The sequence below is a fragment of the Chlorocebus sabaeus genome, chromosome 8 (genome assembly GCF_047675955.1).
Source record: "Chlorocebus sabaeus isolate Y175 chromosome 8, mChlSab1.0.hap1, whole genome shotgun sequence".
NCBI classification, from domain to species: domain Eukaryota; kingdom Metazoa; phylum Chordata; class Mammalia; order Primates; family Cercopithecidae; genus Chlorocebus; species Chlorocebus sabaeus.
Genome location: NC_132911.1, coordinates 20,540,108 through 20,564,953, shown reverse-complemented (window position 1 = coordinate 20,564,953; position 24,846 = coordinate 20,540,108).

Sequence of the window (24,846 nt, the reverse complement as noted above, 5' to 3'; positions counted from 1 at the left end):
TCCATACCGTGGAATACTACTCAGCAATAAAAAGGAACAAACTATTGATATATGCAATCACTTGAATGAATCTTAAAGGTATTCTTAGCAAAAAAAAAAAAAAAGGCAATCTCTAAAGGTTACAGAATATGTGATTCCTTCCATATGACATCCTCAAATTGACAAAACTCTAGAGATAAAGAACCAGTTAGTGGTCGCCAGGGATAAGGATGGAGTTGGGAGGTATGAATGTGATTATCAAGGGTGGTACAAAGGAGTTCCTTTGTGGTAATGGGACAGTTCCGCTTCCTGATTGTGGTGGTGGTTTCACAAATCTATACTTGAGGTCAATTTGCATAGATGTCTCTCTCTCTCTCCATGTCTCTTTCTCACACACACATGCACAGATGAATGCATGCAAAAATGGGTAAAATTCAAATGAGGTTTGTGGTCTAGTTAGTAGTAGTGTGCCAATACAAATTTCCTGGGTTTTGTTGTCATACTGTTGTAGAAGTTGTCACCATTGGAGCAAGCCAGATAAACATTGAAAAGATTTCCTGTGATTCTATAATTATTTCAGAATTATTGAAAACATTAAAAATAAATAAATGACATGTATTTCCTTGGTCCTTCAGCTAAGAGGTTCAAGAAGCAATGACACCCCACTAGCAACAATTGTGCAGATGTTCTGTTCTAACGCCATTCTTCAGTTAAAAGAACTAAAGCTCCTTGGAGAAATGGTTGGCTTTAGGACTGAGATAGGAAATATACAAAATGAGTCTGTAGCATCTTATGCCAGAAAGTAAGGAAGTACTGAACTAACACACAAAACAGTGGAAAGATGATGTCGGGGGACACGGGGCCAACTGAAAGAGCTCTAAATGGGCAAAACTGCAAAAACCAGAGCAAAAACATAAGTAAAATGGTATTGTATTTAGCCCAAAGTATAAAATAAATAACAGTGAGTTTATCCTGGTAGAAAGAAATAACTGAATAAATAAGTGGAGAAGAATAGACAAATCACTGGCATAGAATTCCAAATAATCTGAGTAGATACTCCACCCTCAAGGAGGTAAAGCATATCTACCCAATCTTTAAGTGGAGGCTGCCCATAGAGACTTATTTCCAAAGCGAGCATTATGGGAAGAGGAGCAGAAGAGTAACTTCACAGTGGAGAAACTTGGGAAACACTACCTCAGCCGGGTGATCCAGGTCAGTATCAACAGTGACGAGTCGTGGTGGTGGTTCCCACCCTTGACGTGATGTGATGAGAATGGCATTTTCCTTCTGTGGTCTTCCTCCCTCAAACCCATAATCTAAGTTTAAGAAAAAACATCAGACAAATTCCTCTTGAGGCACACTGTACAAAAAACCTGACTAGTACTCCTCAGAATCATCAAGGTCACTGTCACAGCCAAGATGAGCCTAAGAAGATGGAACAATTTAACGTGATGTGGTTCCTGAATTGGGGACTGGAATAAAAAATGGATATTAGGTAAAAACTAAATAAATCTGAAAAAAAATGTTTAACTTTAGCTAATAATAATATATCAATATCGGCTCAGTTGTGACAAATACACAACTGATACAGAATAATGTTAGCTGTTGTTAATAGAGGAAAATGAGGGTGAGGGGAAAGGAAATCAGTATTTTGCAAATTTTCTGTAAATCTAAAACTTTTAAAATAAGTTTTTATAAAAAAGGTGACGAGGAAATACATCAAAATATAAGGATTCTTAGATACATTGAAAAATCAAACCCATGAAATTGTAGAGTCCACCTATATATCTTATATATATATAAAATATACAGATATATCTTATTTATATCTTTTATATATCTTTATATGTGTATATCTTATATCTCATGTATATATGTTATATACAGATATATATCTTATTTATATCTTTTATATATATTTGTATATGTATATCTTATATCTCATGTATATGTTTTATATACAGATACATATGTATGACAAAATTACATATAAAATTTAAAAACAAAAGTATGTAAAATGATACATCAAGTAAATACAGATGAGAAAAAGTCATTATTAATAACAGGCAGAGGAGAATTCAAGACGAAAGCAGTTAGGTTAATGAGATCATTCATCATAATAAAGATATAATAGTCATTAATGTTTCTGTTGTAAATATCATAGTATTGAAAATTTAAAAATGACTTTGGAACACATGAATAATGCCATCACAGAGAAAGGGAAGCTTTAACATAGCACTCTCAGTCTTTTAATAGATCAAAGTGACTCAAATAAATGGGGATAGTAATGATTGAAAAATACAACAAGCAAGATTAATTTTACATATTGTGTATCAAAATGTGTCACCTGAGGAAATACACTTATTTCAAATAGTCATGACATGTTTACAAAAAATAATTCATAGTCAAGGTCACAAAATCTGTAATAAATTCTTAAAAGTAGATTTGTATCATTGTATCTTTGAATTGCCAAGTAGTTAAGTAAACTCGAATCTCAATTGCTTTTATAAAATAAGAAAGAGTAAAAATAAAAAATTAGGAATCCAAGAATTAAGAGAATAGAAAAAAATTTAAAAATCAGTAGAAAAACAAGAAGTTATACATCATAATGGTAGCATGGGAATTAATGAGTTAGAAAAATGAAGAAGTATTGGAAATTGGAAATAAAAATCCAAGAGCCATTTTTAAAATGTCTGATAAATATCTGGCAATTATAATAAAGAACAAGAAAAAATGGGATTAAACATAAACACACTCAAGATGTATCATGAAATTCTAAGAGTAATTCTTGAAACTCAAAAAGATATAATTTTCAACCCACTTTATTTCATTAGAAAATTTCAATGAACTGAATGACTTTCAAGTAAGAAACACTGATCAAAATGAACTCGAAAAGACAACCTTCATAGTCTGATTCAAAGGAATGGAGAAAATTTAAGTTACTTTCTGAAATTATCTTATCATCTCATACATGAACCAAATCTTCTCATTGCTTTTGTTTCTTTTTATGTGTCTCCATCTCGGCTGCCCTGGTTGAGCCTATTCTCCAGCAGCTGAAGCCAGGTCAATCTTGTGCTGGAACTATCATAGCTCTTTCAGCATTTCCAAAACTAGATTATTCTAAAACAAAGTCTTGAATGTGCTCTGTCTTGAGTTTTAGAGTCATCGCGACATAAAACTCCAGAGTATTGAAAAGATACAGCTGCAGAAGGGTCAGGGACTTTACCAGAAACCAAAATCATGGTGTTTTTGTGTGTGTTTGGTGGTTTTTTTTTTTTTTTTTTTGGACAGAGTCTCATTCCATCACCCAGGCTGGAGTGCAGTGGAGATCTCTGCTCACTGCACCTTCCACTTCCCAGGTTCAAGCGAATCTCCTGGCTCAGCCTCCCAAGTGGCTGGGACCACAGGCACGTGCCACCAAGCCTGGCTAAATTTTGTACTTTTAGTAGAGATGGGGTTTCTCCATGTTGGTCAGGGTGGTCTCAAACTTCTGACCTCAGATGATTTACCCACTTCACCCTTCCACAGTGCTGGGATTACAGGCATGAGCCACCATGCCTTGTCCAAAATCATGCTTTTATTCAGTGGGCAAGTCTGATTCCCAGTCTAGACTTCTTTCTATTCAAGTTTATAAGGCTCTTTCTATCCCTGATGTATAGGGTTAAAACCATTATTCATGATTAGGAACTAGAAGAAACAGAGGATGCACAAATATGGAAAGGTAGAAAAACATATGAGCAGGATGTAAAGTCACCATTGGTTAATACGCAAAACAAATGAAACAGGTGGAAAGCATCTTTGTAGAACTATTCCAAATACATAATTTTACTTGATTTTTTTTCCCTCTTGAAGTAGGGTCTCACCCTGTTGCCAAGGCTGGAGTGCAGTAACATGATCTCAGCTCACAGCAGCCTCTGCCTCCTGGGTTCAAGTGATTCTCCCACACCAGTCTCTTGAGTAGGTGGGATTGCAGATGTTCGCTACTATGCCTAGCTAATTTTTGCATTCTTAGTAGAGATGGGGTTTCACCATGTTGGCCAGGCTGTTCTCGAACTCCTGATCTCAGGTGATCCACCCTCCTTGGTCTCCCAAACTGCTGGGATTACAGGCATGAGCCATCGCGTCTGGCCTGATTTTTTAATATCCAAACATTGAGCAATTAAGAACAGAGGCTAAGAAATATCTGAAATTAGCAAAAAGGGATCTGAAAAAAATGAAATATAGAGGCTTAGACTAATGGAAGACAACAACAGACAGGTCACAGAAACATTAGAAGAATAAGAAGGAGAAAAAGTTTTATGCGTTAGAGATTTTTCATTCCAGTATATATTGATAAAAATTTTATTTTTTCTTTTTTTGTAGAAATGGGGTCTCACTATATTGTCCAGGCTGGTCTTGAACTCCTGGGCTCAAACAATCCTCCTGCCTCAGCTTCCCAAAGTGCTGGGATTACAGGCATGAGCCACTGCACCTGGATGCTAAAAAAAATTTTGTGACTCCTTAGATACAAGCAACTTAAAATCTATTTCAGAACATTTGCAACTTTAGAACATAGAGACATCTTCTGTGGGAGCTATGTACTTTGTTTTATCTAATTTTATTAGATAAATAGTGGGGTAGGGTAATGTATGCCTCTATCTTATTGCAAAATATGGGTTTAATCATTCTCTAATCATTTTATTAACATTTTAAGATCTAAAGAATAAAACAAAGCCCTCCAGATATTGTTATTGATTATAATCTTGACAGGGTTTACCCACCGCCTGAGAATTTCAATCATAATATAGACTTATTTCAGAATGGGACCTAAATCAGTGTTCACCTGTCTGGCAGTTCCACAAACTCAAATGTAGTCTGACTTACCCTCTTCCTAAGTTTCATTCCTTTTCGTGAGTACACAGAAATACTGCATTTCTCAGCATCTCTTGCCGTTAGATTGAGACATGTGACTAGTTCTGGCCAATGAGCTTTAGTATAAGTGACATGAGTCACTTTGGGCCAAAGGATAAAGGAACAGTGTTAAGTTTTCTACATATTCTCTCTTCTGATGTTCTGCTTTATTATGGAAGCACCTATATCAAGATTGGAGAGCCACAAATGGAAAGAGCCTGGGTCCCTGAGCCAGTATTTAAAGGGAGCTGTCCTGGAGAGATGGAAGCATCTGCTTTGCATGAAGAAGAAATATTTCTTTTCACATGAAGCTACTGAGATTTCTGGATTTGTTTATTACTGCAGCCTCACCTAGCCTATTCTGACTAAGAGCTTTTCCTTCCAAGCTGGGCATCACGGTCAATATTATTCTTCATTGAAAATATACAGCTCCACATTTTAAACAACTCATTATTTTACTAAGAATGTAGAAATGTTTATTATTCCACATTTTTTAGGCCTTGTACTTCTTTCTATACTGTCATCTCTAACACTAGTCCCAATAAATCACAATTATTTGGGGGCTAGGGAATGTTCAATGAATGTATATATATCTTGTCTTGAAGCCTGAGTTATCTCCTCTGCCTAAAATATTCTTTCCCTAGATATCTGCTTGGTTAACTCCCTTACCATCTTTAACTCTTTGTTTACGTCTCAACTTCTTAATGAAATCTATACTGACTATCCTGGTTAATACTACCACCTGCACTACACACACAGACACACCCACACACACCCATCCCCCCCCACACACACATTTCACATCCCTCTTACACTGTATTTCATTTTTTCCACAGTAAGTTTTACCTTCTTATGTGTTATATAATTTACTTGTTTATTCCAGACATTGTCTGTCTCATATCCATCTCTGTCCTGATTGTAAATTCCATTAAGGGTAAAAATTCAAATGTTTTGTTCATTGCCGTAAGAGTGTCTAGCAGCTAGTAGGCATTCAATAAATATTTATAGAGTGAAAAAACATTTAGAGCAAGATCCGGTGTTGGGCACTATGAGAGCTACAAAGATCCACAAAATGCCATTTTGTACTTGGTATGGATGAACTTAAAATCTAGCAAGAGAAATAATGAAATACAGACATTGCTACAATGTTACATATGAAATGTGGCATGTTCAGGGGATGGTAAGATTATTTATATGGGAAATGTGGTATGTACAGGAGACAGTAAGATTATTTACATATGAAATATGGCATGTTCAGGGGATGGTAAGATTATTTACATATGAAATGTGGCATATTCAGAAGATGGTAAGATTATTTACGTGGGAAACATGTTCGCGATATGTTAAGATTATTTACATGGGAAACATGTTCAGGATATGTTAAGATTATTTATATATGAAATGTGGCGTGTTCAGGAGATGGTAAGATTATTTACATGGGAAACATATGTTCAGGATATGTTAAGATTGTTTACATATGAAATGTGGCATGCTCAGGAGATGGCAAGGTTTACATGGGAAATGTGTTCAGGATATGTTAAGATTATTTACATATGAAATGTGGCATGTTCAGGAGATAAGATTATTTACCTGAGAAATGTGGCATATGCAGTAGATGGCAAGATTCTTTCTAGCTTCGTGTGTGTGTGTGTGTGTGTGTGTGCATGCCGAGTATTTGTTTATATCCTATAATGTTTTAGGAGCAGTTTCCCTCCTAAATTTGTCCTGCTCTCTCTTACCTTGTAAATTTATAGATTCATGCTGCAGTTAAATGGTGCGGTTGTCCCATAACCCCCAAGATTAACAAAATAGGAGTCGTCCCAGACGGTGGAGAGTGTGTGTGGAACTAACAGACCCATGAAACTCAGGGCTGAGTCTGCTCTCCAAGTCTCCAGGGTGTTTCTCATTCCATCCCAATGTGTCTGCCTTATGGGGACCCTGGGGAGAAATTCATGGAAGGCATAAGTGTCTGGAATAGTTTTGTATCTGCCAAATGATTGGTCTGTTTTTGTCATACAGAGAGTATGAATTGCATAATTAATCAGGTTTTTCTTTTCAAATAGTCCATTCAAAAGCTTAGAGCCAAATGTGTGGTTCATCACTTGTGAAGGCATGGTCTTTTCTGGCTTGTATTTTATACTGTTTTCCTCATTCCTAGTTCCATTTTCTGTCTCTACCCTTGTTTTGCTTTTTTCCTTGCCACTTTTGTTTAAAGTGTGTTTATTTATTTATTTTATATCCCTTTGAGCTACTTCAAATCCTTTATGAAAGAAGTTAGGGAAAATGTAAAGAAAGCAGTTCTTATATATCTCTTTTGGGTGCATTACTCTACTGGATCTATGGAAAGGAAGAAGAAGAAGAGAGGTAAGGAAAAAAGAAAAATAAATAGAAAAGAAAAGAAAAAGATGGCACAGTCCCTGCCCTCAAGAAACTTGGGGAGTGATGGCCCAGAGCTCTCCACGGCTACATTACTCATTGATTTCTCCCCTCTCTGAACTCTAACAGCACTTAGAGTCAATAACACCCAATTTAGCACTTGATGATATACTGCCTGGTACTGTCTGCTTATTGTTTTATGTGGCTAAGTGTTGCCTTTTGGGCAGGGACCTTGTGTTAACTTCTCCTGTCTTCCCATAGTGAATAGTGCAGTTGCTCAGTGGATTGATTGATCGAGAAGCCATCCTTACCAGGAGGAGGATCTATGCCCCTTGGAAGACAGAGACTGCTGCGGAGACATTCTTAGACCCGCTAGTCAGACAATGACGTTGACTGCCTGATCCGTCCTTGCTGGGTTGCTGGGGTCTCTGAAGAAATGGATGCTATGTATAGCTCTGTATGTCAGGTTTGTGTCTAAATGTGTTACTGTAAGGGAAACTGAAATGGTTTAATAATTATTATTGCATTCAGCGGAGATTTGCTGTTTGCTTGCTTACCCGGTGCCGGACACTGTGTTATGCTTTTGTAATAGGTCAGTACACAAAACAAAGACTCCTGCACTGATGGTGTTTACGTGCAGGCAGCATGGGAATGCGGGAGTCAGATGTTAAGCATGAGATATAAAATAGGTAAATTATATAGCATGTTAGAAAGAGGTAAGAGTTATAGAAAAATTTTAAAATGTAGACATGAGAATCAGAGATCGAAAGTGCTACATGTAGACAGGGCATTGCAATTGCAAATACAGAACAGCTGTAGGTGCTATGACCTGTAGCCAGATTCTGGAAATATTTTTTGAAGCTGGAAGATACAGTATTTCCCAGGTTTGGATGGAAGATGTGAGAGAATGGAGTCCAGGATGACTCCAAGGTCTTTGGCCTGAATAAATGAAAGGACAGAATTGATGTTTCCAGAACTGAAGACGACTCTGGGAGGTACAGATGTGGAAGCGAAAATAAGGGGTTTAATTTTGGACATGCTAATTTTTACACATCTGTAGACATCCACGTGAAGATTGGATATACTAGTGTGCTAGTTGAATACTACTAGTTGGAAAGAAGTACGGAATGGGAATGTAAACTTGGAATCTATTGGAATATAGATGTTATTTAAAGCCCTAAGACTGTAGATCACACGTGATGAGAGCTGATAGAGAGGTGAAGAGGACCAAGGATGGAACTCTGACCTTTCATCAGGAACAGGTATAGGTAAAGGGAAAGGATCGGCAAGGGAGCCTGAGAAGGGTGGCCCGTGGAGCAGAAAGAAATTCAGGAGAGGGTGATATCCTGAAAACCAAGTAAAGAAAATGTATGAATGAGAAGGGCGTTATCAACTGGGTCAGAGTTCACTATAGGGTCAATTTAGAGGACAGATAATCGATTTAACAATGCTGATTTAACAATGCTGAAGTTGTTTGATATGAACAGTTTCGATGGATTGGTGTGGCCAAAGGATTTATTGGAGTGAGTTTAGGAGAGAATGCTAAAAGGGGAATTGAAGACAGTGAATGAGGGTAACTCTTGCAAGGATTTTGCTGCAAAGAGGAGCAAAGAAATAGATTAATCACTGGGAGGGAAGTGAGAATCCTAAGAAGCTGTTTTTGTTTTTTTTTTAAGATGAGAGAAATAGCAATATAGGGATATTTTGTATGCTGATGAAACTGTTCTAGTAGAAAATGAAAAAAAAATTGATGATGCAAGGAAGAATAGAGAAGGGCCATATTGCTAAAGTAATGTCCTTGGATATGCAAGAGGGAAATAGGAAGGAGTGCAGAGAGGCTGGCTTGAGGTGGGGCAGAGATCTTGGTAGGAGGCAGGAAGATAGTATGTGGAGACAGATGCATGCTGCTGGTGAGGAGAATGTTGTGGTATGAGAACCACCATTTTTTATTACATAAATAGAATGTGCTAAGCACTTAATATCAAAAATCCCAATCAGGTGGTAATTATCCTCCATATTTTACCTGTAAGGAAACTGAGGCTAAGAGAATGAAAATAACTTGCCCCAGGTCACACCATGGCTGGCAACTGGTAAATGCCAGAATCCAAGCCCACATTTTTCCTACTCCAGAACCCATAATAGTGACCATTGCTCTCTGTGGCTTCCGTGGGGGATGAGCCTGTGGTCCCTTAGGCTGGGGTCTCTGGGAGAATAACTGGGTATGTCATCAAAGATCCTGCAGATTCCTGCAAGGTTCATAAGTGAAATGGGACTTAGAAGGGCTAGAGTCAGGACAATTTGTCACCTTTTCCCTCTTTCTGTCTAAATGCCAGATTCCAAGTAGCTCCAAAAGAGAAGTCCAAAGGAAAAGCCTCCCACAAGGATGTCATTAGCATTTAATGTTACCCTCCGATAGTTGAAGAGATAGGGACATGGTCTAGAACCAACTAAGAAGATCTGAGAAGGAGATAGGAGATGAGGAGGGAGGTCTGACACAGATCCTCCAAGACTAAGCTCTGTGCCATTTGTTCGTAGACCTAAGTTTAGTACAGGAACTGAGTCCAGTCTGTTCTATCCTCTATATCTCCTCCTGTAGAAGATAAGAGTCAGAAGATGCGTGAAATAGAGACCACTTAGTCCGATTTCCCACCCAGGGGAGAGTGCTTTCAGGAATGACTCTGCCAGACTCTTGTTAAACACCTCCATTGATGGGGATCTCACTGCCTTATTGGACAATTGGCTCTTTTATTAGGCAGCTACAATCATTAGGGTTTTTCCTAAAACATTGCTGAAACCTGCTTTTTTTTTACCCCTCCCCCCCCCCCCCCCCCCCCGCAACTGGCTGTAGTGATGTGGTCACACCTGCTGTGAAAGTCAGGCTTTTGAACTTTCTGAGTGATTCATCCTAAGTGGCTTCACTGGAGGCGAGCAGAATACTTCTTTCTACTAGCTTATAAGCTCATGTGGTAGTAAGAAGGAACAGACAACGGCCGAGGGGGTCTCTGCTTTACAGAACTCTTGGCTGTGATGCTTTTGACCTTCTGAGTAGGCAGAGGAAGACTAGATTTGGTGTAAGCTCTGTTTCTACCCCAGTGTCCTATAACTTGGACACCTCGGTTTCCTTCATCCGCATGGGCCTGCTCTGCCATGATTCTCCTAGCAATGCTTGTCGGGAAGATGGTGGGTCAAGAGGCTGCCTTACTGCCCCCTCTCTTCCTGCGAGACTTCTCTGATTTGCCTTGAGTACTCCTTGCTTGTAATGCCCCGTCCTTGGGGGAACCCTGACTTTCTCACTTATCAAAGTGACACATAGCTTGAAAGAGAAGCTGTCAACACTGAAATGCCATCTTTCTTGCAGAAAGAAGATCTGTGAGGTGCCGGGGCAATGGTGGTGAATGGTCTGGACATGGCATGTGTTATTCCTGCCTTGTCACAGAGTAGACAAGAAAAAGCCATTGTATAGATAGAGCTCCCCAAAAGTGCACTACCACTCTGGGCCCCAGGTATCCCCAGAAAGACCCATTGCTGCACTGAGGTAAAAAAAAAAAAAAAAAAAAAAAGTGGCATATTTTCTCTCCCTTTTTCTTCCTGGAATCTCTAAATTGTTTCTACCCATTATAATTTTTTTCTCCCTTAGAACAGCTCAATGAATAAGCCATGAATTAACAGAACATAATGTTCAAGCCATGTCCATTGTGGGCATGAAGTTCTGCCTTCGAAGGGGACACCAGGCCAGGGGAGAAATTCAAATGCTCTGCCCGGCTGGTTGCTCCCTTGCCTCTCCCACAGCCATGCACCAGACGTTACAGCCCAGAAGCCAACACTGACAGGGAGAGCTATAGGTAGCTGGGCTGCCGGTGGCGAAAGGATGTTCCACCTGAGTTTGCAAAGTAGAGGACAGGGTGAGATGTATGGTCATGAAAATGTGGAAGGAACATTTCCATTTAAGCCTATTCTGTGCTACCTTAGTGAAGACATTTCCAGGCTGACAAACCCTTCTGTGCCTCTGAAAAGACCTCGGTATTTAGTATTCACTCTTGACCCCACCACACAATATGGAGCGGCCACTGATGGTGCCTGGCGCCATGCTTTTGGTGCTTCTTACTGGGTGATGAATCACAGGGAAGAAACTAAAACATGTCCTGAACAAGTGCTGTAGCCCAGGTACCGTGCTAAATACTTTCACATATGCTAGTACATTTAATCCTCCTCCTTGTGAAAAGCAAGATATTACTAAATCTCCAAGATAAGGCAATCAAAGTTTAGAAATGTTGTATAACTTACTTAGTAAAGGGCTGAGCTTTGGTTGATTTAAGGTTTATGATTTAAGGTTGTTTAGTCCTAGATTAAAATATAAAGTGTTTCCCCTACATACGTCAAATTTTGTGATAAATTCTAGAGAAGTATCTTGGATTCTTCTCCAGATTTTGATTGTATGTTGCACTGTTTGCAATAAGTGGGTTACTAGGGATTTGGTACCTATAATTTGTTTTAGGAGTTATAGGATGTTTTTCTGTGGAGTCAGTACTCTTTTGGAGGGTGTGTCATGGAGAAGGTGTCAGTAAATCCTAGCCTGGAGGCAAAGTGGACTTAAACTTTGCTTTCAACTCAGTTGAATGGGAATGTATTAGGCAGACATTGTGGTCTAGTCATCTATGATGGGAGACCAAAGTACAGACATAATCTCTTTCATTAAGCAATTTACAAATTGCTTGAAAGGACATAGGATTCAGCTCTATGGATGCACAGAGCAATGCAGGTAAGTTATAACAAAGGCTCAAGTGAGTCCTGGAGACAATGAAAGCTATAGGATGTCAGAAGAGTGAGTGATGAATCAGCTGTGGTATTCAGGAAACATTTGATGCAAGAGGGAAGCTTGAGGTGAGCTTGAAAATGCATAGAATTGCTCTTGGGAAGAAAGAAGTAGAGATTTTCTAAATGAGAGGAGGCGGAACTACTTAAATGTGGAGGTAAGAATGCTACTAGTGTGTTGAGGGGATGAGGAGAAGCCCATTTTTGCTGGAACCACGCAGGAAATAGTTGAAGATATGATAGAAAAGGCAGTGAGACCTTGAATGCTAACTAGAGTGTAAACCTTAGTCCAATAGCTATGGAAAGCCACAGCAGGTTCTTGAGCAAAGAAAGCCTGTAAGAAAAGGAGTTTTCAGAAACTGAATCTACAAATGGCAAGCAGAGGAAGCAGTGGAGCCACACTAAGACAAAGGAGATCATTTAGGAAGGCATTGGTATGATTTAGGAGTGAAGTCATGAGCACTTAACCAAGGTAAAGGTGGGGGAAAAAAAAAGGATGGGCAAGGCCCAACTCATGAAATATTAACAGCAGGCCCAGGGACTTTCAATGGAGGGAAGAGAGAAGGAAGTATCAAGGGAGATATCGTGGATTAAGCTTGGATAGAGTCAAAGTTATTCTCATTTGGGACCAGGCTCCATGTGAAGGGCTGTCTTGTTTGGGAGGTCCGGAAGCCTTGGGCTGAAACCTTATCTCTGTATTAGTTTTAGCCAAGTCACCTTCCCACCCACAGGCTTCATGTTCTTTCTATGTAAGGCAAAGACAGTTGGCAAAATGCACTTCGGAGAAGTCTCTTCCGGCATCTTCATATAGAACTTTGTGTGACAAAGGCCTGAGAAATATGCATCTCTCTGATCCTTCCTTATCCCCATGCCTAGCATGGATTAATCTCCAAAAGGACAGATGCTCCAGCGACCTGACTTCCATGTGCAAGAGGCACTGTGCTCCATTCTGCACCACCATGGACTGACTAAGCATTTATGTTGCAGATGTTGAAGTTAACTAATATCCAGAGGGCAAGACTGAGCTGGGGTGTGCCAAGCCTCATTAGCTTTGTGGTTGGGTCACGGTGCCCGCCCATGAGGATGTTAAATGGCAGCATTGTCAGGATGAGACAATGTAACTGCCTCACTGCATTAACAACCCATCAATCCCTACAGCCACACTGCACAGCCCCTTTCCCCGAGCTGCAACCTCCTTGGTGAGATGGTGGATGAAGGCTGCAGCTGGCTGTGCACGAGGGATGCTCATCTGTCCTGCTCATCACAGATATGGTGCAGAATGAAGAATGCTGAGACCCTGGGCCTCACCCCATGATAGGATATGGCAGTTGCCATGTCATAAACATAAATAAGCATACAATGAAAGTGACCCCAGGTGGAACCTAGCTTCTGCAGCCCTAAGAAGCTTCTTTTGTCATCTCAAGGGATACAGTGACTGTGGGGAAGCAAAGAGCAGAGCGGGTCTCAAATGCAGATGGACATGCGAAGATTTCAAGGCAACAATAAATGTCTGACCTGCTCAAATGTAAATCCTCTCTGTTCTTAAGTGGACCTAAAATTCCCACTAGCACACGTCCATTGCTCTGAGAAATTGCATTTTTGGTCACTAGGTGACAAGTGGCGTCTTTTCAAGTTCCTCCAGGTGGGATAACACATTAAGTCTTTTAAATTATCCTCTCTCTCTATATTTTTTTCTGGTCTGCTATTAGTTAATAATGTCACTTAACATCCACATTACCCTTTGCATATACATGATAAGTTTTAATATTAAAGCAGTCCTAAGAAATATTAACATGAGTCTCAAATTTTAAAAAAGAACAGATCAAATTTACTAAATGCCTTATTTCCTCCAACAAAGTACTCTTTGCACATGTTAAAGAGTCATAAATTAGATGTCTTACAATTGTTATATATATATTACATATATAATATAGTTTCTCTCCCATTTAAAAAACAAGTGGCTATTAAATAGATAGCCACATCAAATTGAGGAAATCCAGTGTTAGCTGGCTAGTCCACTGGCAATACCCCAAGTTATGGACTTTGGCCAGTTCAGTGTTGATGGGATGGATCAAAAGACAGACTCAAACTGTGGAGTGCTATGAAGAAGAGGCATCCTTGTACTGGGGACCAGAGTGGGTGACCCTGGACAAACAGTCTGAAGGCTCTTGGCTGCCTGAGAGTGGGGATTGAGAATGGAAAAGGAGGTCTAAGGTTGCTGACAGTGTTGCATGTTTTTGAGGTTGAGGCCTTGAACTGTATACTTACTTTGTATAGTATTTGATCTGTCCTCTCTATGATGCCAAGTCCCTATCGTCTATGCAGTAGTGTCTTTTTCTGAGTCCATGGCACAACAGCTTGTATCAGCATGTCTCAAACATATATGACCATCATGCACTTAGAAAAATGGACTTAATTGATGAGCATCAACAAGAGCTGAATACAATGTGTATATTTTGTTGATATTTCGCTTCTGTGACACAGCTATTGTGAGGCACTCTAGCATGGAGGTTTAGAGTATGAGCTCTGGAGGCAGATAGATGCTCTGGGATTGAATCCTGATTCTATCACAGTCTGTATGATTCTGCACAAGTCGTTTAACCTTTATGTTTCAGTTCTTCCTGTCCCTGCTCTAGCCAAAATTTGGCTGACTTTTACCAAATGTAGATCTTTATCCTTATTACCCTTGTATCTCAGAGTTGGGAGGTAAGAAGAGTATTCTCTTGGCCACCCATTGCCCCTTCTCCCTCCCTTTTGTAAAAGCCTATAGTTTTTAAGGCTCAGACCAAATCAGCCTACCTGTTTCTTCCCCTTCTCCTAATAATCATTTGAGGAGCCTCTTGCCGTGTGTCCCTATGCATTACAACTCGGTGCTGATTCACTGTCTTCTTCTTTTCAACTCCAGTCTTCATCCTAGGCAAAGTCAACATCCTTATGGACCCCACATTAAAGTCCTGGCTTCCTGGTTCCTTGAATTTCTCACATTCAGTGACCTTCTTTACTTCAGCTGAGCCATTCACTCCATGATGAGATGCTAAACCACATCATCTACAGAAACAACTCCACCTCCAAAATCATGAACTTCCATGGTTGTACTAAAACCTTCTATCCTTCTACCTCTGTTGTCCAAATACTTCCACTGCATGAATATGCTGACCTCAAAACTTTCAACTCATTGAACCCCATTTCCATCCATCAGTCACCCCCGTCTTCACTTCCCACTTTATCCATCTTTGCTTGCTTATTACATAACTTTAGTCAATCTATTTTAAAATAACTTCAAATCAGTTTTTGCTTACTTTTTTTCCATTTCACTTACCTTGAAAAATCTTAATTCTGACAGAAACAACCCGCTTTCTCTTCTCCACACCTGAGCAGCTGCGCATAGGAGAAAAACATCATAGAAGTAGGAAGATAGATAGATATAGCTATAAAATAATGAACACTGTCTTAGGTCAAGTTTCCTGGAAACTAATTCTGAGCTGGAGATTTGTGTGTAGGAGGATTATTGGAGAATGGTCTCCGGAATATCTCAAAGAGAGGGAGAAAGGCGGGAGTGAGCAGAGGGAGAATTTGACCTAGTTGCAACAAAGGCTTTTGCCAACCTCATAAGAAGCTCTGGAACCAACATGGCTCTTCAGAGTTGTCCCTGATTAAGGATATGGGCCTCTGGGAAGGGGAGTAGTTACCTTGAACCCTTGGCTAAAAGTAATTCCTGGGAGGTGACTCATCTTGAAGCCACCAGCAGCCAACATTCACATGGCTGGGAGGTCCTGAGGCAGGGTCTTGATGAAGCAGCATAGAACCCACTGCATTATAAACATTACAGTGCCTGGCTCTGTGTTCTTCCTGCAGTACCCCTATATGTGAACAGCTTCTCCAAGATTCTGGCTGTTCTCATTTTCTGAAAAACCTTATGCCTTCCTGACTTCCTACTTTATATCTATTTTAGATTTCCATTTCCCTGAGCTAGCACCTCTGCTAGCCTGTGTGACTTACCTCGTGATATGACTCATATGCTTATCCTTGAGGGGTCTGAGCTCCGGTCACCAAACTCCTCTTGGGCTATAGCTGCTACACATATACCAAGCTACTGTCAAAATTGGGTAGAAAAGTTCCAATAAAAACTCCAGTGGATCACTGGAGAAACAAGTGTATTTCTCTCTGCCTGCGTTGTATAAAGAATAGCCCAAACTCCATCTGATTGTTAAGGGGAATTAACCTGCCAGGAGGATGAGTGCTTTCTGTGCCTGCTGCTCTCTCTTTTTTTTTTTTTTTTTTTTTTTTTTTTTTTTTTTTTTGAGATGGAGTCCTGGTCTGTCACCCAGGCTGGAGTGCAGTGGCACAGTCTTGTCTCACTGCAACCTCTGCCTCCTGGGTTCAAGTGATTCTCCTACCTCAGCCTCCCGAGTAGCTGGAACTGCAGATGTGTGCCACCATGCCCGGCTATTATTTTTTATTTTTTATTTTTTTTAGTAGAGACAGAATTTTGCCTTGTTGGCCAGGGTGGTCTCAAACTCCTGACCTCAGACAATCTGCCTGCCTCGGCCTCCCAAAGTGCTGGGATTACAGGCGTGAGCCAATGTGTCCAGCCAACAATAGCATAAGTTTTAATGACATTCTTGGTCTGTTCCCAGTGAAAAATTTACATTGGGAAATATAAGAGGTCAGTAAGAATGATGTTAAAGAGGGGTGCCCCAACTGTGTTTCTTCAGTATCTGAATTTGTTTCTATATAAATACATGTAGTATATGTATAATGGTCTTGAATTTAGGAAGTGTGGCAGTGTTTTGCATCCTAGAAGAGAAGCTCTCCATTCTTTCAGAGAATCATATCAAAACTGGCACCTCACCTGTACCCTCAAAAGACCATTCCATTGCTCTATCAGGCTGTTCTTTTCTTAGGCATCATTGCATGTAATAAGATAAATGAATTCATGGTCATGTGCTCCATCTCCCCTCCCTTGCTGTAAAGTCGGTTTCCTGGTCTAATGTGATGTTGTGCAGGATCCCATGTGGCTGGATTAAACACTGATGAAGCCTTTAGATAGTGTGCTGGCTGAGGCCTGTGGGTAGGGAAGGTAAGCCCATACCTGGAATATGTGTTTATATTATCAAAATGAACCTCTGCTGCTTCTGGGGTGGAAGAAGTTCCATGTAACCCATTTGCCATCAAACGTCATATTGGTCTCCTCTAGGGATGTTGCCTTATGGGAGACATAGCATTTGTCTCTGCTGGCAGCTTGGACATTTGACAGGGTTAAGAGCTAGAGCAGCCGTGACAAGCAGGAGCTCATGCCCCTGAGTCCGTGCATCATATCCATTGCTGCCACTGTGGCCACTCCATTTCATAAACCCACTGTGCAAGTCAAGATTCAGTTATTGGAGCCTGGCTGGTGTCAGGTGGCTTAGTTCCTCTCTTTTAAATGCTTATTTAGTCCTCTTCTGGGGTGGATGCTCTCTGGAGGGTATTACCATATGATGTAAAGATCTTCACACTTTGGGCCAGTCCCATAGGTGAATCCATTTGCCTCTTCTCCATTCTCTCTTGTCCCAATCTTCTAATCTGTTTTCTTACAGGCCCCGATGAACTGGCGAAGACACTTATCACTTCCAAGGAGACCATATAGAACCTTACTTCAGGCCACTTCTACTTCCACTCAATGTGGACAACCAGATGTCTCACCTTCTGGTAGGGCTTCTCTTCATTGCTTTTTGAGGATCACCCCTGAGCGGGAATGTAGTGCAGCAAAAGTTCACTTTCAGTTTCTGCTCACACATCAAACGAACCCATCCATGCCCAGGTTGAATCTGTTTCTCCTGTGTTGGGTAGTTATTGTCCAGAGGTGAGTTGAAGGAGAGATGCCAGTGTAACTGTGGTACGAACAGAAGGGTCTGGGCCACCTGCTGATGTGGCTTATTTAAACCTTTGGGGTCTACTTGTGCCTGGCCCTGGGGTTACTTTCTCTGAACACTGGGTCATTGCTGAGCCTGCCTGGATATATTAGTTGGTGGATCTGGTAGAACTCAGTTTATGAAGGGCTGTTCTGGCTGCATAGCCACTTGATGTCTTCTGGTCAGATGTTTAGTTTCTATCGTGCCGTTTAGCTGCTAGTGGTCGTTTTTTGAATGGTGTATTAGTCTCTCCTGTACACGGCATGGCCCTGCTACAGAATCCTAGTGGTCTACATTTTGATTCTCCTATTAGGATTTGCTATAACCTCCACATGGTATATTTTCCCTTCACAGATATCCCTAATACCATAGGGTCTGCCAGGTCTATGGCATACCTGACTGACCTGTTGAAGTACCCTTTCCTGCTCTGGGCCCCATTCAAACCTAGTGCCTTCCATTTTAGCTGTGCAGTGGATTGGCACAGTATTCTCAAGTGTGACATATGCTTCCTTTAGCATCAGAAGAAGTGTATTAAGCACTGTGCTTCCTTTTTATTGCTGAGATATGGGAGAAGCCATAATTTGCACTTTACTTTGGAGGAAATGTCCTAGCATGCCCCAGACACTTGGACCCCTAACATTTTCACTAATGTTACAAGTCCCTTAATCTTCCTAACTCTCTGCAGGTCAGGCTGCTTCTACCCGGCTGCCACATTGACTTTGTCAATCATTATGACATTGCATACACCTTGCTTTGGATGGTTAAATGCCACCACCTGGCTTCTGTTATTTCATGACTCTGTCATCTCTGTTATTACTAGGGAATTTAGTACTAGAACAGCTTCTCCTCTTATAAACTCTAGCCTGCAGAGGACAGCCACCACTGAATTTTTCAAGAACTTTGGTAATACTATCTATTAGTCAGTTCCAGACTGCCATAACAAAATACCACAGACTCCCAGTGGCTTAAGAAACAGACATTTATTTTCTCATAGTTTTGGAGGTTGAAAGTCCAAGGTCAAGACTCTTGTCAATTTAGTTTCTGGTGAGGGCTCTCTTCCTGGCTTGTGGATACCTGCCTTCTCACTGTGTGTTTACATGGCAGGAAGGGACAGAGAGAGACAGACAGAGAGAACGGGCTCTCTTGCATTTTTTTCTCCTATAAGAACAATAATCCTGTGGGATTAAGGCCCCCTTCTTATGACCTCATTTAACCTCAATTACGTACTAAAGACCCTGGCTCCAAATACAGTCACACTGGGGGTTATGGCTTCAACATGTGAATTTTGGAGGGATACAGTTTAGTCCATAGTATCCCCTCACCTATGCATTCCTCATTGCTTTGATAAATGAAGTGTCGTTCAGGTTGTCCCATAGAACATGGTCAACTGATCAGGTTTTCTGGCTCTGTGCAGTATGTGCATTCAAGCATGGCAAATTACTTGAGCTTTAATACCTGTTCTTCCATCATCTGCCACTACACTTTTGGCATTTCTACTTCATTTAGCGGAGCCATCCCTTTTTCCCAGCTTCCAAGAGATACCCTTTTAGCATATTAGCACCCTTTCTCACAGTACTTGCCAGGGTATTCATCCTATGTCCTGGAACGGTGTTCCCATACCAATAAACTCTCACTTATCCAGCCTTGTGCCCTGCCACCCTTGACCCAACACCCTCAGGAGTTGGTCTAGTGCTTGCTCTCTCATCTCTTGCTGCTGCACAGGAGCTACAGCCCATAGTCCCTGGCATATGTCCCTCTCCCTTGGTAGACCCAGCACTTCTCCAGTTGATGTTACACTAACTATGGATCTTGTATCAAACAGAATACCAGTTAGGGTAGCATTTCATACGGAGGGTAGTATGCATGTTTTTCTAATAAGACGCCTTTGCAACACTTTTAAGCAACAGGAGAGAGAGCACCCGCTTCTAAGAAGGAGGATGGGGCACCTCCATAGAGAGTTTGTGGACATCTGGGCTTTCAAGGTCCTTGAATTTATCAACATAGATGTCCCCATCTCGATAGTCCTGTTCCCTCCTTCTCAGTCACAGCCCTCACCTTGGTGGAGCAGACTTGCTCAAGTTGAGAATTCAAATTCCTCTAAGGCTTTGCTCCCCTTGTAACTCAGCTTTTGGCCTGACCCTCAGTTTTTCTTGCCTCCTGCTGCAAGAGAGGGGGTTCTTGTTCTGTGCTGCTAAGAAGACCCTCTGACTTTCACGCTTAACTTTAACTTCATGAATAATCCCCCTCAGCCTTTATTGTCTTTCTCTAATGCATCAATAGCACTCAGCAACGGCATTCGATTCCATAAATTTGAAACTTACTATTTACCGGTACTTCTCAAATATTTGAAATATCTCACCTGCCCATACTTGCCCTTCCACTGGTATTTCATCCCAGTTCAACACAAATAAACATTTTAACAACCGTGCCAATACAGCATGCCAGGGACTAACAGGACTCCAGCAGTTTCCAGTGATAAAGCACTCACTTACAGCTTACTCTACAGTGGGAGTGATACTGCTCCAAAATCCCATTTAAAAATCTGCTTCTTGATACCAACTGTCTTAGGTCAGGTTCTCTGAAAACAGACTTTGGAGATTTGTGTGGAGGAGGTTTATTAGGTACACCATCAGGAGCCACACCTTTAAGGAACTGAGGGGTGCCTGATTGGGCTGAAAGAAGGGGTTGGACTGCAATGCATCTGCAGCAAAACCTCAGCCAACCCCACAGGGAGTGTGGAGATGAGATGCCCCTGTGGAGTTGTCCCAAATTAATTTTAATGTCGTAATTATCCATCAGCCTCTCGATTTCTGCTTTTGGTGTCCTTAGAATGGTAGTGAAGAAATTATTTCAAACCCAAGGAAACAGATTTATTTTCTAATATTGTCTTTTATTTGTTTATATATTTACTTCTTTCAGATCCTGACGGGCAAAATCACCTTACACTTCACGATTATTCTTCTTTCACTCCCCAGGTTGCTGTTGTGATCTTTGGGGAATCCTGGATTGTCGATAATTGTCAGGACACCAGAAGGCCAGTGTCAGGCCCATTTTTAGCAAGGGAATAAGAAATAACATAAAATTCCAAAATGAATTATAAGAAAAGACAGATTGAGAATATCCAGAAAAAGAAGCAGAGAATCCTAAGACCTAGAATTCTCTAAGAGCATGCCATATCAGACTTGTCTGTTTTGTTTCTTAAGTAAAGGTATTAGATTGGTAGATTAGGAAAGTGTGTTTCTGATTTTCATCCTGAAAAAAAAATCATACCATATTACACCATATCTTAAGATGTATTGAGAAAGGATCAAAGGACTCTTAGGCAGATAACTTAGTGAAGGATCTAAAAATCTGAACTGATGATGAGCTGGAGAGAAGTTTCTAGTGAACTTCTCCAGGGTTTGACTTCAGCTGGATACTAAAGTCTTAATGAATGACTTTTATAAAGACAGAAGTCAGAGTCATCAAATTTGTGGATGACAAGACTTTGGGACTGTTAGCAAATACTCTAGATGACAAAATCAGGTCCCCCCAAGTTCTTCACAAGCTGAAAGAATGAAATGAATCCAAAACGATGAAATTTAACCAAGGAGAATATAACATTCTGTATTGGGTTTTAAGAAAATCTCACAATTACAGAATAAGATCATTATAAAGTAGAAGCAGTACTTGTGAAGGAATATATATCTTCCTTCCTGGGATTTAGTTGGGAGTAAATTGGTGGTGGTCACCCAGAGCAAATAGACTCTTGGCAACATGAATAAAACTGCAATGTCTAAAGTGGAAGAGGTGGTCATTTTGCTATATCCTGAGTAAGTGAAATCACATAAGAAGAAATGTATTCTAGACCCCACATTTGACCAGACCAAATTTAGAGGAGAGGAACTAGAACAATGAAGGGCCACACAACTTTGCATATTGGTAATTGTTTTGGAAGTTGATGGTATCTAGCTTGGAGAAGACAAAGCTGAGAGGAATACATGGTCCCTGCCTGCAAATATTTGAAAGAATGCCATCAGAGGAAAGGTCTTGCTTGTTCTTTCTTTGCAAGCATTAGAAATGGGACCATAAGTGGAGACCTACAGAGAGATAGATTTAGGTTCAACATAAGGAAGAATCTCTATTTGGATTTAACTTTTTGAGTGCCCTACTATGGCGTGAGCTGTCCGAGGAGGTATGAGTTCCTGGTAACTTGAGACAGCAGAGCATAGACCAGTTGATGACATCGTGTGTGTGTTTAGGGAGAGATTCAAAATCTATCATTTGGACATTGAACTGGATGAGGATCGAGGTTACTTTCAGCCCTCAGATTCTGTTTTACTGAACTGAAAGCTAGTATTTCTGTTGATTTTAAGCAGGTCATTATTAAAATATGGTCTTGTGCTCAGGGCACAGCAAAGCTAGAATGAAGGATGCCCTTTTAAAGAAGAGCGCTTTTGAAAGTTTGTGACCTGTTCATATGTCGTGCCCATGTCTGTAAATATTTCTGAGATGCAAGCAACAGAACAGAATACTCCACCTCAACTCCTCCCCTCCTCCCCTCCTCCCCTCCTCCCCTCTTTATCTTCTCTGAGATGCTGAAATCCGTTCTTATGTCTTTAATTAAAAGCCAAGTATACAAGACTAAAAATACAAGACTCAAACTGTTATTTCCTCCAAGAAATAAGGTTGTCCACGGTTAATAACAACTCCTATTTGTTAAATACTACATGCCAAGCACTATGCTAAGCACTTGATTATTTTTAGTCATTTAGTCTTCAAAACAACCCTATTAATGGATATTGCCATTATTGTTGTCCATTTCCAGATGGGGAAACCAAGGCTTGGATAGTTAGTAGTCATAGCAAGTGGCAGAGATGAAACTCAAACCCAAGTTGTCAATCTAGTAATAAAATAATGCACATCTTAAACACTGTACGTCGCTGACTCTCCGTGGCAAAGAGACGATTCTAGTTGCATGTAAGAATTCAGATGGCAATGGCGTCCATCGTGCTTTCTGGAACAGCTGAGCTGACCTAAGTTTGGAGCAGGGCACAACTGGAGAATATGGTGCATTTCAGACAAGTAAAGGAGCAATTGCTTAGTGCTGACAGCATTTTTGGACTACCAACAGCCACAGTCTGCTTGCATAAATGGAGTCTTATTTCAATTGGCTCATTTGCTCAGAATAACAAGTACATATGCCAATGTGGATAAAAACAGAAAGGCCAGAGAGAGAGAGGATGGAAAGGGCATTTTACTGGTGTCTCAAGGAAACACACACACACACACACACACACACACACACACTCTTACTATGTTTTTTTCTCATCTCAAAGGTAATATTTCCTCATTGTAAAACAAATTAGAAAATATAAAAAGCACAAGGAAGAAGATATCATTTGCAATCATCTCACTGCCCAGATGCCTGGTTGACCACTGAGAACATTTAGGCTCATATACTCTTAGTCATGTAGGAATAAATCCACACATGTGTTTTAATAAAAATGCAAGCATTCCCTGCACACTGTTTTGTAGCCTCTTTTTCTGAGTACATTGTTGTGAACATTTTTCCACCTCATTAAATTTTCTTCTACCCTATCATTTTAAATGGCTACATAGCATTCCACTATATGGATATGCCATAATTGGAACCTTATTTTTCACAAATAAATAAATAAATCATGGGGAAGTTCTCCTGCAGGTCAAGCATAAATGCTGCAAGAGGTTGTGGAGCCATGCTGAGGCCAGTATGGGAGGAAAGGAGGAGCGCAGGGAGTGGAAACGTTGGTTGGAGTTTTGATTTGAGGATCTAACAGGGGCTTTAAGAAATGGGAGCTGGTGAGAGACATTTAAAAGAGAAAAACTGCCCAAGAGGGAAGGAGGGAGGGGAGGTGATAGACTGGATAAGGTTGCTGAGATGGGTTACATGGTTTTGCTCTGACCCCATCCAAATCTCTTCTTGAATTGTAGCTCCCATAATTCCCACATGTTGTGGGAGGGACCCAGCGGGGGATAATTGAATCTTGAGGGTGGTTTCCTCCATACTGTTCTCCTGATATTGAATAAGTCTCACGAGATTTGATGGTTTTATAAGGGGAAGCCTCTTTCACTTAGTTCTCATCTCTCTTGCAGCTGCCATGTAAGAAGTACCTTTCGCCTTCCACCATGATTGTGAGGCCTCCCCAGCCACGTGGAACTGTGAGTCCATTAAACCTCTTTTTCTTTATAAATTACCTGATCTTGCATATGTCTCGATCAGCAGTGTGCAAACGGACTAATACAATGAGAGAAGATACAGGTTTCAGAGACTCTTTGGGGAGAGAAAGGCTGTTTAGGGAGGGGAACGAGAATCTTGGTCAGAATAAAGAACCGAATAGGGTCTGGAGAGGACCATGACCAAGAGAGAGAAGTTGGAAGGCACAACTCTGTGTCTATTCTACTGTGTAAAATCCTATGCCCACATTGCCCCCACAGGCACTGTGACGGGGTCCCCTGGCCCTTGGAAGGCCTGGACTGTGGCTACAATCCCTATGGGCTAATTATGCAAGAGAAGAGCTACAGGGAATGGAGAAGGATGTGACTCTGTGGTTGTATCTCCCTGGGAGAATCCCCAGCGGTGCCCCTCAGCCAGCGGCAAGGAGAAGGAGAAGGGCGAGTTTGCTTCTTAGACCACAGAGTGCCTGGGAGCCACTGGATGGCCTTCCTCCTCCCTGCCCATCCTCCACTACAGCCTAGGGACCACACCATTGTATTGTTCTCTACACATGGGGCTCGGGGCTTGGGGTCTGTAGGTGAAAATACATGTTTACGGGAGTCCCCCCAGGTGGAGCAGACTCATTTCTCTTGTGGCCATGCCTCTTAGTCCTCAGCAAGTGGAACCCAGTGCCGAGGGTCCTATGAGTGACCCAGAAAG